Below are 9343 nucleotides of genomic sequence, written 5' to 3'. Positions count from 1 at the left end.
ACAACATGACTAATGTGAAAATAGGTTCAATATGAATGTATATGTAGAGCCTATATCAAATTGAATGCCATCTTGGGGTGGGGGGGAGGGGAGAGATGGGGAGAAAATTTAGAACTCAAAATTTTATGGAAGTGAACGTTGAAAACTAAAAATAAAGTTTCTTTAAAATTCCAATATATATTTATATTTTAAAGTCAGTACACCATTTACTTCTCATTTTAAATAGTTTATATAAAAAAGTAGTACACATGGAAATATCCTTTTAATCCACTGGACTACTTTTGTTTCTACTGAAATGTCCCTACTGTGCCTGTTTATTTCATATGTATGTATATGTATGCTTGGAAAGAAGGTTAAAAATGCAGCAGTGGACCCTTAATACTGAATGTGAATAAGGTATTGCCTCATGTCACTTTGAATCACGCCAAAGGATGATGTAGCCAAAGGTGGCTTTCATATATAATAGAATTTAAAATAGAGTTCTAAATTTAGTTCAGCTGACAGTTAAAAATCAGCTCATGTTCAGTCTTCAGAATCAGATTTTCAGTGCAAGAATATTGATGGAAAAGGCAATTGAATTTGATCAGCCATTCTTTATGTGCTTCATTTAAAGTTGTTTAGGCTGTCATATGTAATATGAATTGGAGACACTTGATAAATATTTCCAAGATCACCTAGATGGATTACCTTAGTACATGCGTGATCATCAGTAAAATTCAGATTGAAGCAAGCTGATTCAGAATCCACAAGGATGTTTGACACAATTGTATACTCATAGAATTACTTTTAACATCGTCATCAAATTAATAGATGAAAACAACACTAGATGATTATCAAAATAGATATTGGTGGCAGGTGGTCACTAAACTGAATGTAGCATATAGGAATTCAGACACATTTCAAGTTTCCTTTAAGTCCTAGGTTAACAGCCCATTCTTTCTTCTGTCAATTTTGATATAGAAACAGTAGGTGAGCTTTAAGAGAAAATATTCAGTGGACTAGAAAAAAAAAACATTCTAAACTATTTGAGAAATAAATATTTTCAGATTGAGAGCAAAGAAGGATAATTTTATTAAAATTGCTTCATAGCTAGAAATACATTTCCTAAGAATAAATTCCTACAAAGATTTATAGATTGAAATACATTTTGTTTGTCAGATTTTTTGTCATGAATTTTCCCCGTTTAAACATTGTCTTTAGTGTGAATTATAAGGATGACAGACAAATATGTATTGAATCCCACTATCCTTATTTAAACAAAATCAACAAGAAGACATATAAGACAACCTAAAAAATGAGGATATTTTAGAACTTGGAAATATCCCACCTAATTATTTTTAATTAGCACAGAAAAATAGGTACCAATAATAGTTTTTAAGTGTATATAATCATCAACTCAAAACTGGGCAAATTCGTAGGCTACAATACAACATGAAAATAACCCTTGAGAAATATCAAGGTCATTGAATAAACTGGATTCTTTTATCTATATTATTTCTAAGAACAAACATGACTTTTGTGAATTGCTTGAGGACGCACAAGCCTATTCTTGAGGTCAAAACCAGCTTATGCCCAGTTTGAGGGAAGAATCATTCTTTCGGAAAATAATTTCTTTTTAAACATTCAGCAAATGGACAACCTTATGTTGTTTTCAAGGTGATGCAGGGGGAGTAAAAGAATGCCATCTGCCTGTAATATTACTTGGCATTTATTTGCATGTTGCTTTTTAAGTGTTTTAAAATCATTTTTCAAGGGTAAATGTTCCATTTCCTCAGTCAGATTATTGGGTTCTTAAACACAGGGCCAATTTTCCTATTTTTTGGTAACTGCCCAATGGTCTGTAAAGAGCCCTGCACACATAGGGCTCTATGCAATAAATGCTATTTACTGACTGACAACAAAAAAGAAAACTGACTGTATGCACTGCTGATTTCTTGGCTCTGCTTTGATTAAGGTTGCCTTCAATGCTTTGTCTGAGGCACCCTGGGTCTGAATGTTCAGGCCAGAGAAAGGAACTATGTCTCCCTATAGCTTTAAGCTAGAAGGCACCCACTGTTCCAACTGGAAAATTATGTTAAGGATGAGGATTTTAGATGGCTGTGTGGGCTATTTAAACATATACTTTTGCTTTTATTAAATGAGCAGTTCAAACTTGCAAAAATGAATTTAAAAAATTTTTGGTTATTATATATTTACAAATGTTTATGATGTTTAATTTTGAACTGATTTGATTTGATTTCTTGATCACAGAAGAAGGAGCCATGATGGGAGATCTGCTCCAGATTGAATAACCATACTATGTTTAAAAGGCTAAAAAAGCTAAAAGTACTTTCCTACATCCTTTATTTGGAGCTTTTGCATTAATTAATTAAGATTTTTCCTGTCTAACAAGTGGATATCTTAGTTATGAGAATAGTTGCACTTTCATGTATCAAATGATTACAGAAACATAACCAATTCTTTATCAGTGATATCTTTAAATTTATAAAATATGATAGCACTATAAATAATCTTTGTAATAGATCAACAGCTAGCAAATGTTATCAATTGCTAGCAAAGGCAATAGGGGCAGAGTGAATTGAAAGCCTGGAGTGAGGAAGTCCTGGGTTCAAATGCTGCCATAGACACTTACTAGTTGGGTGACTCTGGGTAATTTGCCTAACCTTTCGCAGCCTCAGTTTTCTCATCTGTGAAATGAGGATAGTAATAGCACCTACCTCTCAGTGCTATCGTGAAGATCAAATGAGATAACATGTATATAGCACCTTGCAAATCTTAAAAAAACTCTACATAAATGCTAGTTATTTCTAAATGTTTACAATCTTTTGGAGGTTTATTCTTGGTGGTGTTTCAGCATGTGTATAACTATACTGTGGGATATGTGTTTGTCTTTGTCCAATGTGATACTACTTGTTACGACTGAATAAAATTATTGTCTTTGTTCACTATTTTTTCCTAGAAGAAATGGAGACTGCAAGACTTACAGCTGGAATGGACCTTAGAGATTATCTAGCCTGAAGCCCTCAATGTATAGATCACAGAATCACAAGGAAGAAACTGAGGACTAGAGGGGCTAACTTACTTTCCCAAGGTCACACAGGTAGAATATAGTATAGTAGAGCTTTGAACCCTGGTCATTTAAGTCCAAATACAGTTATGTTTCTATTGTACTATACTATGCCCTATATTCTTAACATTAAAGAATGGACTTTGTTTTCCTTTTTTGCTTTATCTGTAAAAATCTGACAGTGCTCTCAATGCACCTGAGAAATCATTTACGGCTTTATAGATAACCACTTTAATCACAACCTTAAAGCAGGAGTTCTTAACATTTTTTATATCATGGATCCCTTTGCCAGTCTGATGAAGCCCATAGACCTCATATATCTAGACCCCACAGATCTCAGAATAATGTTTTTAAATTCATACAGTAAAATACATTGCACTGCAAAAGAAACAAATTAAAATATAATTATCAAAAATTAAAACAAATTCACAAATCCCCTAAAGTCAGTCCACAGATTCCCCAGGCTAAGAATCCCTAAGAGCAAAGACATAGCTATAATAAAAAACTGAGCCCAACAGTCAAGGCAATAATGTATACTCCTATGGCAAATAAGTAATGGACAGCTACAGCAGTATCTCACACCACCTGATGTACTTAGATACATTTCTGGGGAAGCCCCAAATAAAATGTACTGTTATAAACATGCTACAATTTCTAGGGATCATTAATAGCTTTCTATATACAAAAATATATAAATAAATAAATAAATAAGAAAAAGACACCTATGCAGAAAAGCAGAATAGAATCCACAATATTTTTCTTAGCATTTTAGAAACTTAGGACATAATTTCTTCTTAGAAAGATACAAACGTCTACATCAAGTATATGATATCATAATCACTGAAAGAATTAATGGGGATTCTCCAGGGATTAATTCCTAAACCAGGGATTTCAGTGCCTGGAGAATATGACACAATTTATTGCTAGAGGGAGAAGTGGCCCGAGGCAAAATTGAGAAGTCCTTTCTACTTATTCTTGAACCCCAAGTCTTCTCCATTCAACAACTATTCTCCTTGTCTAGCACCCCCACCATTATCCAGGGTTCTTTTGTTATCTGGCAGCTGCTAAGGGTTCCCCATTGTTGGGAGGGAAATAAACCATTTTTTGGAACTTTGCCTCACTCCCTTCAAATCCACCCTAACTTCGCTGTTAATTGTTCCTATTTCCTCAGGATTATGATTTCTGCTAATATCTGATTAATTAATCCAAAAGGAATTATTTCAATCATGGGGGTTTTGGTGGTACTGCTAGAGAAAGAGATTTTTTTGAGCAGTCATCAGGTAAAGTGGCTCTGTTAAATTAAGCAGTTAAAATTATTTCTATGGGCAAATTACATTTTTTTTTCTCCTGGGTAATAGTAACATTTTTGGTAGCTCATCCTTTTTTGTGACTGAACCTAAAAACTAAACCCTAAAAAAACTGTTTAGCAAGGCTCTGGGAAACTTTTTCAATTGGTGGTACAAAAAAGAAATCTACTACTCATTTCTAATTTACTTTCAATTCCTTTATCAAAGATCTTCAGACTAGTAAGAATTGATCAACATGACTAAAAGGATGGAAGCCCAAGATTGACAAGGTGAAAGTAAAAGTTTTATTCAAATTTAATTAAACATTTATTAAGTACCTACTTTGTGCAAAACACAATGCTAGGTACCATGAGCAGGGGCAAGAGTAATGGAGAGGAGAAACTTTAGATAAAATGTATACTTTGCCCTTGCAGATTTTAATCTAGTAGCCAGACACAACACAGACATAAATTACATCTTCATCAGTACTGGTATTCCTCTATCCAAACAAATTATATCTCATTAAATAAGTTTAAGTCCATTGCCCCATCCTAGGGTACTGAAAGAATATGCTGATAGATCACTAACTAGCACCAGAGATATTTTATGGGAAAGTATGCCAACTACAAGGTTTTTAAAATTTTGTTATCAGTAAAATAACAAAGTGTATTCCTACACTTGAAATTCCCTCTCCACTCCTCCTTCCCTCTAATCTTTACCTAATTTTACCTGTCATATTTCAAAGCTCAACTCAACTGCTTTAAGAAGATTTTCTTCATACCTTCATCTCAAAGTGACATTTCCCTTGTCTGATCTTATGACACTTTGTTCATTTCTTAACAACTAAAGATCATGTTCTAATTTTTATTATACTTATCTCCATTAATGTCCTTCTTGGATGCCTTATTGGGGAATGGAGATTCTTGAAGACTATGCCAATATGGCACAGGCTCTGGTAGAATCTATTTAGCCGGAAAAATTTTGAGTACCTGTACAAAGACCAGTATAGCTAAGCTTGGAGGAGTTTATCCCTAGAAAACTGCTACCAAGCAATGAGGTTTTTTCACCTTTGGCAATTCTAAAATATAATCTGTCAGAGTAGGTAAGGGTTACTATCTACATTGGTGGAAGAAGTCCTCACACTACTTAAATTGCACTTTGAAAAATACTAAAGTATTCTATTTATTATTATACAATTCCATGAAAGTGCTACTGTGATGCCTCATGGAGTGTGGAGGTGATGTGGCATTCCCAAAGGTTATGCCACATGAGTACAACATGTTGGAAAGGCTTCAAAGTACCATCCTAGTAACAGGACCAGATTAGCTAAGTAAGGAAAAGCTTATAATTAGTCACCTGGCTAATAGGTGATGAGAATTTGTTGTGGCAATCCATTAAACAAATATAAGAATGGTTTTGGTTGAGTAAACATTCAAATCACCCCACTTAAAATAAGTAGTAAGATGCCCTGGTACCTTAACAAGGTGAGAAGAATTCTTAATCAATCAATCTTAATCATAGACTTTAGGCTAAATGCAAAGAAGTCCCTTTTTTGGAGAAACAAATAAAGGAGTTGGAAGAGTTGGTCTTATGCTTCTTAAAGAAACATCATTTCATGGGATACTTGGTCATCTCGTGTTGCTCTGGTTATGAAGAGAATTTTTTTTTATGGGCTATGGAGCTGCCTCTTTCTGGAGGAATGATAAAAAGGAACATTTGTAGTCCACTTAATTGTTAAAAGTTCTTCTTCCCTGGAAATGGAAAAAATAAAATCTCCATTTCATCTTCCTCCACCCTCCTCACTTTAGCCTTTTCTGGGATAATGACTTACTGTAAAACAGCTCCTCTTCCAATGCCAGCTTGTTGCTCTCTCTTAAATGATTGGCCTCTTAAAGATGACTCATTTCAGTTCTGGGTTTTCAGTCTACATGGTCAAGAGTCCATGAACATGAAGAAGGCGGCTTCTCACCCATACTTAGTTTATGAAGAGAATTTTTAAAAAATCATGATGATAAGTTAAAGAAAATCTAGGAAAATAAGCTCCTCCCAAATTAAATCAGCATTTATTTTAACATTCAATGATTTCATTGTAAAGGTGAGTATGAAGAGGATGGTAAAAATATGTAGGAAAATAGGATCTAGGATTAAGAAATTAGAGAGATCAAAGAAATGTAGACTATACAGAGGCCACATGAATGTGGTACGGGGAAAGAACACTGGATTTGGAATAAGAGGTTTGGGTTTAAGGCTCAGCTCTACTACTTACTACTCATGTGACTTTCATCAAGTCATTTCATATCTTTGGGATTCAATTTCCTCATCTTCAAAATGAAGAGATTGGATTAAATATCTTCTAAGGTCCCTTACAGTTTTACGCCTGTGATCCTAAGAACATTATAGTAGAGACTTTCTTTAAGGAAAGAGTTGGGAAGATGCTATACATAACAAGTGTGAAAGGTCACAGAAAGGAAATAGACTATATCTTGGTAGACAGGAAATGACAGGTTACTTATGTAAAAATAATTTCTGGAGTACCTTTCTATGTATACTCTAACAACACATTAGGGAAAAGATCAAAATCAATACTTAATTAGATGGAATAACAGTGAAAAGATGGGACATGCAATCAAAATAGTTCTATTATAACTTATTTATATAAGCCACGGACATTAAAAAAAATTGGAAATAGATGCAAGAATTTACACTGACAAATTGTCAACATATCCTAAGGATATTTGATTGATATAATTCAGTTAATACAGTAAGGATGCTAAAAGGGACTAGAAGCTACCTGAGACAGTAATCATTTAATCTTTTTGCCAAATAGGCTTGGCAGGCAAAGGCGACATGAATTTGATAATAAATTTGTTTGTAAGATCTTATGGAGGAGAAATGAGTAGGAGACAAGGAATTCGTGGAAGACTTTGTACAGATTTAGACAGATTGAACCAAGGGGCACTCTGTTTTAACTGCAATAATGAACACTGAACTCAACTAACAGAACTCCTATTTGCAACATTTGCTTAGCCAAGTAGCGATCAATAGGTCTGCCTTACTTGCAACAAGTGCTTAGAAACCTTTATGACTCTCTAGGAACAATACCCACTGATTGTCTGAATATATGTAGAAGGTATTACCCTAAATTCTCTATTCTCTGTGATTAAGCTAGTGATACAGGAAATAGATGTTTTGCAAAATCTTTACCAGAGCCTCTCTCTGCTGCTTGTAACTTGAACTTACCACCTTTACTACCATACTCAAACTCATGATTCATTTGTTTCTTATTCTGGTGCTCAAACTATTTGAACTCAGGCCTTCTATAAGCAATAGATAGTGGAAGATGATGGGCAATATTGCCTCATAGAACAATGGGAAGCAGAGAAGGGGAGTTGACAGAAAGTTTGGCAAGAGACCAAATTAAGCCAAATAATTCATTGCAATGGAATTTAAGGAAGAATAATGAAAAGAAGGAAAATGAAAAAAGGTCTTGAAAGGATTTTATAACAAACCCTTTTTTCAATCAGGGATAATAGAACTGTCACATTTGGGCTGTAATGCCATAATCTGAGACATGCTGTATGATGGCATGAAAGGGGGAAAAAGGATAAGAAGAGCTGAGTAAACAAAGTATACAAAGGAAAGATCCCTGCCAGATACAGCAAGATTTTGAAGGAATTGAGGAATCAATTAAAAATATATCTGAAATAAGAGAAAATACCAAACATTTGAAAAAATAGCAAATATCTTCTGACTGAGAAAGAGTGCTGAGAATGTCAATAACTATTGACCCATATATCCTGTTTTCCCGTCTCTACAAAATCTTTATGAAAATAGTCTATAGACATATCAAGGGCATCTGTGATCAAAGTATAATGAAACAAGTAGGCTTTTACAAATGATATTTGACAGCAGACCACCTCTTTATACTCATGTATTTGACTGAAATGTGTGAAGAATACGAGATCCCCTTATGTTCACTTCTTGTTCACTATAAAAAAGCACTTCAATTAGTAAAGCAGTGTATTTTTCATATTTTGGTAAGTTTTCTCACATGGCCATGTCAAAATCATACTAGGTTTTTTGAAAAATTGAAACAAGAGATAAATTTGTTCAATATTATTATTATTACACAAAGCATAAAAAGCTGTATATACCCCAAAGGTATTTGCCAATATAATAGAGGCTAGTCAGCACAGAATCTAAAAGGCTGAGGGGGTCCTTAATGGTCACAATAGCTTGTTTAAGCTTCTGTTTCCATGATATTGTTCTAATTGTATCAGGTTCTGGAACACTTTGGAGACTCTTAAATTAGATCCATAATCTCTCAAAAAAATTCAGTCTAAGTATCCAAGTAGGAAAAATAAGTGGATGAAAAATACCTGTTTCTCATGGTATGTCATGTAGTTGTATAAAAGACCCACAGATGTGGTCCATTTTGAAAAGATACTACAAATTGTAACCGTAATTAAATAGGAGAAAGAAAGCAGGCTAGATTACTTTTGGGAAATTCCATAATGCTTTTAATCATCCCCTGATGCTCCCTGAAACAAAGGCATATATTTTTATTTATTTTTTGCTATTTTAGTTAATTAAAAATGTTAATTTGTACCTTTGGATTTTATATCACTTTAATTTCTGAAACTGCCCTTGTCCTTCCTCTTTTCCCTTACCCAGCAAGCCACTCCTTGGAACAAAGGAAAAAAGAAGAGAAAGAAAAGCAGTTCAGCAAAACTAACCAAGACATTAACAGAGTCTAACAGTATGGATAATATTCCATTCCTAAAGTCATATGAGAGATAGTGAGATAGCACAGTGGAAATGGAAATGGAGCTGGAGGCAGAGTTTGAAATCCTACCATTGCCACCTACTACCAACGTAACTTTGAATAGATCTTTCTGTATGTAAATGCTCACACTGAGAATTTAACAAGTGGCTCAGGAGAGCTGGTTAGATATGGCTCCTACACACCCCTGCCTCTCTTTCTACTTTG

Source organism: Phascolarctos cinereus, unplaced genomic scaffold (genome assembly GCF_003287225.1).
Source record: "Phascolarctos cinereus isolate Bilbo 61053 unplaced genomic scaffold, phaCin_HiC Scaffold_3;HRSCAF=262, whole genome shotgun sequence".
Taxonomy (NCBI): domain Eukaryota; kingdom Metazoa; phylum Chordata; class Mammalia; order Diprotodontia; family Phascolarctidae; genus Phascolarctos; species Phascolarctos cinereus.
The sequence above is the reverse complement of the archived record's forward strand: the minus strand, read 5'-3'. Positions refer to the sequence as shown.